Consider the following 6,860-nt stretch of genomic DNA (forward strand, 5'->3'; position numbering starts at 1 on the left):
TGTTTAAAAGGTTACTAAACTTCATTTATATGAATAATTCCAAAATTACAATTCTATATTAATACTTTCAATATCACAACATTAACAACCTCGTGAACAATTCAAAAGTTACAAAATATCTCTCCCAACAAGTGAATAAAACTCATTCGGACATAATATACTTAATAACAAAAAAATTATTTATGATTCTTATCGTAACACACAAAGCATATGTAATAATAAGAAAGAGAGATTACACCCTCCTTTAAGCACCAAAACATTTTTAGGTAACTCCAAATCAAAGCTTCATCAAATATTATCCTCAACTCATTGAAATCTACAAACAAAAAGAGAAGAATATTAAAACCAAGGACTTTAAATCTAAAGAATGCCTCCAAGAAAATATAGATCAACTTGTTGAAGAATAGCTCTACATTTAAAATCAATAATTGAAATACAAAGTGGAGCTAATGGATTATGTATCAAAAAAATTGTTCAAGATACAAACTTAAAAAGCTCGAAACTCAACAGCCTTGTTAAACACCTATCAACGCAGGATACATCAAAACACTCCATTCATGTTAAACACCACAACAACATCAAACACTTTAATTGAGTTTAAAGAGCCTAAAACTTGTTACCTACATAAATTCACCAACGAGCCTAAATGATTGTTGGTTGGTAATTAGATGTGATCAAATTAGTTTGAAACTGCAAACAAAAGGTTCCTAAAGGTTAGAACTTAAGCTACAACACTTCAAATGTTTGCGAAAGGGGCAAGACGTACCAACACTTACCTAACTTCACCAAATAGAATCAAAGTGTTTGCCGGAGTTTGAAGGGCCTAAACCTATAGATTTGAAACTATTACGAGATGGGTAACTCAAAACTAAAGAGAAAAAAAGGAGTGAGTCCATACCAGAATGCACCAAAAGAAGGAAAACATTGCTGGAAATTGTTCGAACAAATTCAAACTTGCAAATCCAACCTGTTCAAGCTATGGGTAATCTGGTTTAAGGCTGAAAGAACAATGGGTATCTTTTAAAGAGTTGTCTCCTTGAAGTCTTGATGAAACAAAAATGGAAATGGTTAAAATATATGCTAAACTCATCCTAAAGAAAATTGATATTAAGAGCACCTTTGAAAAATGCAACCGAGTGCATAACCAAAAATATCTTTAGTAAACACATACTTAAGAGGATGTACTACATCTTCTCCCCTTCCCTAGCGTTGGCCTCTGCTGCTACCACCTGCACTATGTATGTATTTTATGAATGATGATGAGATGGGGAGTAGAGACAAAGGAAAAAGTAAAGTACTTTGAAGGAATCAGAAGAAAACAACAAATGAAAGATGAGCAACAAAGTACAGATCATGAAGCTATAAAAATTAAAATTTCTAAAACTAATTTAACACCACTCCCAAAAAAGAATAGAAAAAGAAAGGAAATTGAGAGTTAACAATAAAATCGTTCCCCTTGTTTTTCTTTTTTTGAACTAAACAATAACAGAGGTTGTGAGAGAGAAAGGGAAAAAAGAGGGATGTGTGAGAAAGAGTGTTTACCTATGGCATGAATGGGGATTAAAAAGAAAGAGAGAGGGAAAGGGAAAGGGAAAAAAGGAAAGAAACAAGAAGAAACTGAACAGAGAGAAAAGAAAAGGGAAGAGAAAAAGAGAGAGAAGAAAAAAATGGAAAGGAAAGAAAGCACTTTTAAGTTTCTTTCTTGTGTTTTGAGCAGAAAAATGGTGTAAGAGCAAAACATGGATTAGGATCCATTCATATCCATCACTTTTATTTGCAATCATTCATAACATACATATATATATACATGCATAATTTGTAACCATTCTGACCCTTCCCCCCCAAATATTTCTTCAATTCCCACGCAGAAGTTCAAAATTCTATTATAGTCAAATACTAGCATAGCCTAATCTCATTCATAAACAACACACAAGATTTGGAGAACTAACCAAAACCAACACAGGAAACCAACATTAGGAGAAAGAAGAACAAATATTAATTGATAGAGGAATAAAGCAACTAGTATTAGTTAATAAAGTATCTATCTTACTTGAATTATCAATTATCTTAGGTTCCTAACTTTTTTAGAGCTACAATGATTAAAAAAGAAAAAAAGAAACTATTTCCCAAGTAAATTTGATAGACGTGGAGTGGACATGGTTCATCTAGACAAGTAATTTAAACAATATAAGATTAAATTCGAATTCTAATTATATCTTTATTGGGTTTTATATCCTAAAACTTGTGGTTTGTAAATAATAAACTCATTATGTAATTAAATAAAGTTGTCATTGAATATATGAATTGCTTATTTCGTTTTAGAAATAAATTCAATAAACTAAAGGATCCATAACTATTATATGATTATTTGAACTTTACGTGGAAACATAAAAGTGGATCAGGTTCGAGTAAATAGTCAAAATGATTTATAGTATATGAATAAGGTTGGGTGTCTTATTCTGGTAGCACTATCGGTTGCGGCCCACTCTATAATTGTTACAAGGAGTTATAAAGTGCTACAGATAAAGTGATCCTAATTCGTACATGTCATGACATGAGAAGTGAGGGTGTCCTGTATAATGAGTTTGCACAAGATCGGACCACAAAATAAGTCACTCTTACTTTATAATGTTACTTACTGTTTAAGACGGACTATTTAAAAAACAATGACCTTGTTAACTTGACTTTAATCCTGAGCTAACTATGAACTTCTTTTTATTCGGTATTATCCTTAGATTTGCATAAGTGAGGGTTGGCTCAACAACACCACTCAATAAGCCTCCCATTTCAGGGGTAAGACCGGGTAGATAGTTGGGGACATAGGGTGCAAGATGAAATTCACTCCTACCGGTTTTCAGGGATGGTAGAGAGGTTGTTCGCTTAAGTGTTGACTCTAGGTCTTGAACAAGGGGCCCAACCCTCTCATTGGTCCGAGAAGACTTGGTTTGATGATCAGATCACAAACCAATTGTTCATTAGAAGATCAGTGGGACTCAAGGAACAAGAGGTAATCTTGAGGGTAAAACAGCCTTTTGACCCAGCCGTTATTACCAACAGCCTGTGAAGGGTTAACTTACTAATCATGGTTATATCGAGTGGACACAATATATCTACAGTGAGAGGAGTGCAACTACGAGTTTTAGTGGAGTGGCCCAGTAGTTAATGAATGAGGGTTAATTCGGTGTAAAGAGTTTAGCCAATTAATCCTGAATCGTTGGAGTCCATGATCTGTAGGTCCACTAGATCCCTCTACTAGCTCACAAACGAATTAGCCTTAGAGTAACGTGATAAGTTGATTTGAAATGTTCAGATTAGAATTAAAGGAATTAGTAATTATATGTGATATAATTACACTTTTAATTTCAGAATTAAACGGAATTGGAGAATCGTTTAATTATTTAAATATGATTTAAATATTAAATTCATGAATAAAAATTCATGGCAATAGAATTGGTGACGAATTAATTTGATATTTGATATTAAATTAATAAAATTGTTTAATTAATTAATTTATTTATTAGAAAATTAATTTTGTAAAATTAATTAAATTTCAATTTATCAATTGAAATAACTTTTGATTTTAGAAATCAAAATTAAAAAAAAAATTCAAAAGAAATTTGAAAATGGAAAAAAACCCGAAAAGTGGGATTTTTCCACTTTCAAATTGTAACAGCTCACATATAATTTCATTCTTCTTCAACTCAATTATTCAAGCATGAGTTGTGATTCATGCAAGGTTGTTAGTTGCATGAAAATTATGCAATATAAAGCTGGAATTTTAAGTGGAATGAAGAGATAGCAATTGTTGCTGAAGGCTGAGAATTTGTGTTTTGAAGAAGTGTTCTTCACACTGTGTAAAACCAATAACCTCCGCTTCGATTCCCTTCGATTCAAGCTTGTTTTGAGTCTCACAACTCAATCTAAGGCATCAAGAGAATAGTAGGGAAGACCTTGTGGTGGTTTACATCCAAAGAAGAAGAAAATTGCAGCTAAAGATCGTGATTTAAGAGGTACTTCAAAGGTTAGTGTTGAAACTCTATTTTAGTTTATAAGCATGCTTAGTTTGAAGCCAAAATTAATGAATTAGAATGATTAATGATTATGTTTTGCTTCCTGAATCCAACAATTGGTATCAGAGCATCATTTAAGTATTCAATTCGGTTTATCTTTTGCTTGGTGGGTGTTTTTTCATAAGTTGTATGAAAATGATGGACTGATATGGTTTTTCGAGTTTTGATATTGTTTTCTCTTCAATTATGTTGTAATTCGTATAATTGGCTCTTGTTTGATGGGCCTTAATGTGCGCTTAAGTGTCTGTAATTCATATGGAGTCATTAAAGTTGCAATTAGGTTGTAATTGAAGAAAGAAGTGAAGAAGGTCGAGCAATAGGAACTAGAGTTTCAGCCATTGCCTAATACTCGATGCTCGATGCTCCAAAACTCGATGCTTGATGCTTCAAAACTCGATGCTCGATGCCATACTTGATGAGCAACTCGATGGTATTTTGTGAAATACTCGATGCATGATACCATACTCGATGGTACTCAATGTTCATACTCGATGGTATTCTGTGAAATACTCGATGCATGATACCATACTCGATGATACTCGATGCTCAAACTCAATGGTATTTAGTGAAATACTCGATACATGATGGTACTTGAAGGCGTACTCAATGGTTTTTGCCCGGTGCTGGTATTTAGTGAAATATTCAATGCATGATAGTGCTTAAGGGCATACTCGATGCTTGATGACATACTCGATGCTTGATGGTACTCGATAGTTTTTTCTTGGTTCAGCACAGTTTTGGGCATCGGAGGTCCGGTTTGATAGGTTCGAGTTCGGTTTAAGGCAATTCGAGCAATCCAAAAGTATTTTGGAACCGGTTTTTTGCTGGTTTTTGTAATATTTAGGCCTTTTCTTGCTTAAAAATGTCAAAACAAAAACCATATCAGTTTGTGTTTAATTATTTTTTCATGTGATGTATGTTATAATTAAATAAATCTTGTATGTGTATAAAGTATGCTATGTAAATTTAAATTCTACCATAGGAAGCATGTTATATGCATTGAAAGTATGTTATAAAGTGTTATAATATATAGTATGCATGTATAGGGTTTCATATGTTTTAATATAAATGTTATATTAAATGTTGAATGCCTTTGATGTATGTTATGGATGCTTAGCATGTCTAAAATTTTGTAAGTTGTTATAACATTGAGTTAGACATTTAAAATCCATAACAAAGATAAGTTGCATGCTCACGCAGGTTAATCACCTATTTTAATAGTTAAAATAGGTCGACATCCTGTAAAATATGGTTACAAACTCAACCGGTATATAATCCTATCTAAAGTTGGAGGTATTTAAGTTGATGGTCTACAGAACACCTTCTACCTGGAGATTATGGTCGAATAATTGAGTGTTGTTAACCAGTTTTATGAACAATACATGAGCGGTGTGAGGTTTTAAAACTAGTTTATCACCTAGACATCGTTGGTTAAATCCAAATATAAACGTTATACTTGGATAAAAACCTAGACTTAGGTTGTTTAATTAATTGAAAAAAAACCTGAGTAAAGATATAGCCAAACAAATGTTAGGACACTTCAGTGGGAGTTTAACAGCATATATGATATGTTATTAGAACACTTCAGTAGGAATTTAGAATTCTTCAGTGAGAGATTAATAACATATACGATATGTCATTTTTAGCCCTCATGTCCCTAAGAGTTCACAATCTTGATCCAAGTTTCGCTTCATGTCATCCTGGGAGTGACCTCCATTCGGAAAGTGAGTACATGAATCAAAATCATGGTAAATATATTAGGTTATTCACAGCAAAATCAAAGTGATATTTTGATTTTCATTCTCACGTCCTAAGAGTTTCACACAGTGAGATTCATGCGACGCTTCGTGTCACCTTAGGAGTGACCTCCATTCGGAAAGTGTTTGCACGAGTCAATATCAAAGCGAATGAGGGGAAGTTGTTCGATGTAAAATCAAATATACGATACATTGATTTCAACTCTCACGTCCCTAGAAAGTTCACACCGTGAGATTCATATGACGCTTCGTGTCACCTTGGGAGTAACCTCCATTCGGAAAGTGTTTGTATGGGTCAGTATCAAGGTGAATGGGGGAAGTAGTTCATAGTAAGTGGGTGAAGGATGTGTGTCAACGGGTCATGCGACCTCTTCCGTTTGTTTGGACCATGAGATTCCGATTTTTGCACTGCTTGTCATCTTTAAGTCGGCCTCATTAGTTGTTTAATGACGGCTATTCCCTTGGAAGGTTGTAAATTCAGAACAACTCAAACTCTAGAAATGGATAGGATTTCTTAGGTTATTTTTAACTTTGACTTTCCAATTCGGTAGCATCGTTGGGGCCGACCTCTAAGATCTGAAAATCGAGGGTTACACTTATGGAATTACTAAAGTGTTAGTAAATTCTGACAAAAAATAGTAGCTAAATGAATATCGGAATATGAGTTATTCTGGGGATAGTATTTAGTCAAGAATATCTTACTATAGTATCGTTGCAAAAATAATGAGAATTTTGGGTACATTATTACTTTGCTAAAACATGATTGGGTTTAAAAGCAATTCTTTAATAAAATTTGTTTATATTTTCATAATGGCGAGTTCTTTAGTACAACTATTGGCTTCTGATACACTTACCGGGGATAACTATGCTATGTGAAAACTGTTGGGGATGTCCTAAAAACTCGCAGTTTATAATTCATGTTAAACATTCTATTTATCAATAAAATATTATTGAGGATCTTATTCAATAAAGTTGTTGATATTACATTCTATTATGAAAATCCAATAAACAAATCCATGGCTATAGTATGAAT

The 6,860-nt window shown here is 33.2% G+C and overlaps 1 long non-coding RNA gene across 5 annotated transcripts; it reads right to left on the bottom strand.

Moving 5' to 3' along the window:
* On the bottom strand, positions 1-1,750 carry LOC120080242. 5 transcript variants are annotated; one of them, XR_005482454.1, is made up of 5 exons: positions 1,172-1,529; positions 899-1,043; positions 777-829; positions 625-690; positions 1-316 (listed from the first exon to the last, which is right to left on the bottom strand). It is a non-coding gene; the product is annotated as an uncharacterized LOC120080242 (long non-coding RNA). The 5 variants fall into 5 exon arrangements; XR_005482453.1 differs by having other exon boundaries at positions 621-690; XR_005482452.1 differs by having other exon boundaries at positions 777-1,043.
* Between the last annotated feature and the right edge of the window lie 5,110 nt (positions 1,751-6,860).

This window comes from Benincasa hispida, chromosome 6 (genome assembly GCF_009727055.1).
Source record: "Benincasa hispida cultivar B227 chromosome 6, ASM972705v1, whole genome shotgun sequence".
Lineage (NCBI taxonomy): Eukaryota > Viridiplantae > Streptophyta > Magnoliopsida > Cucurbitales > Cucurbitaceae > Benincasa > Benincasa hispida.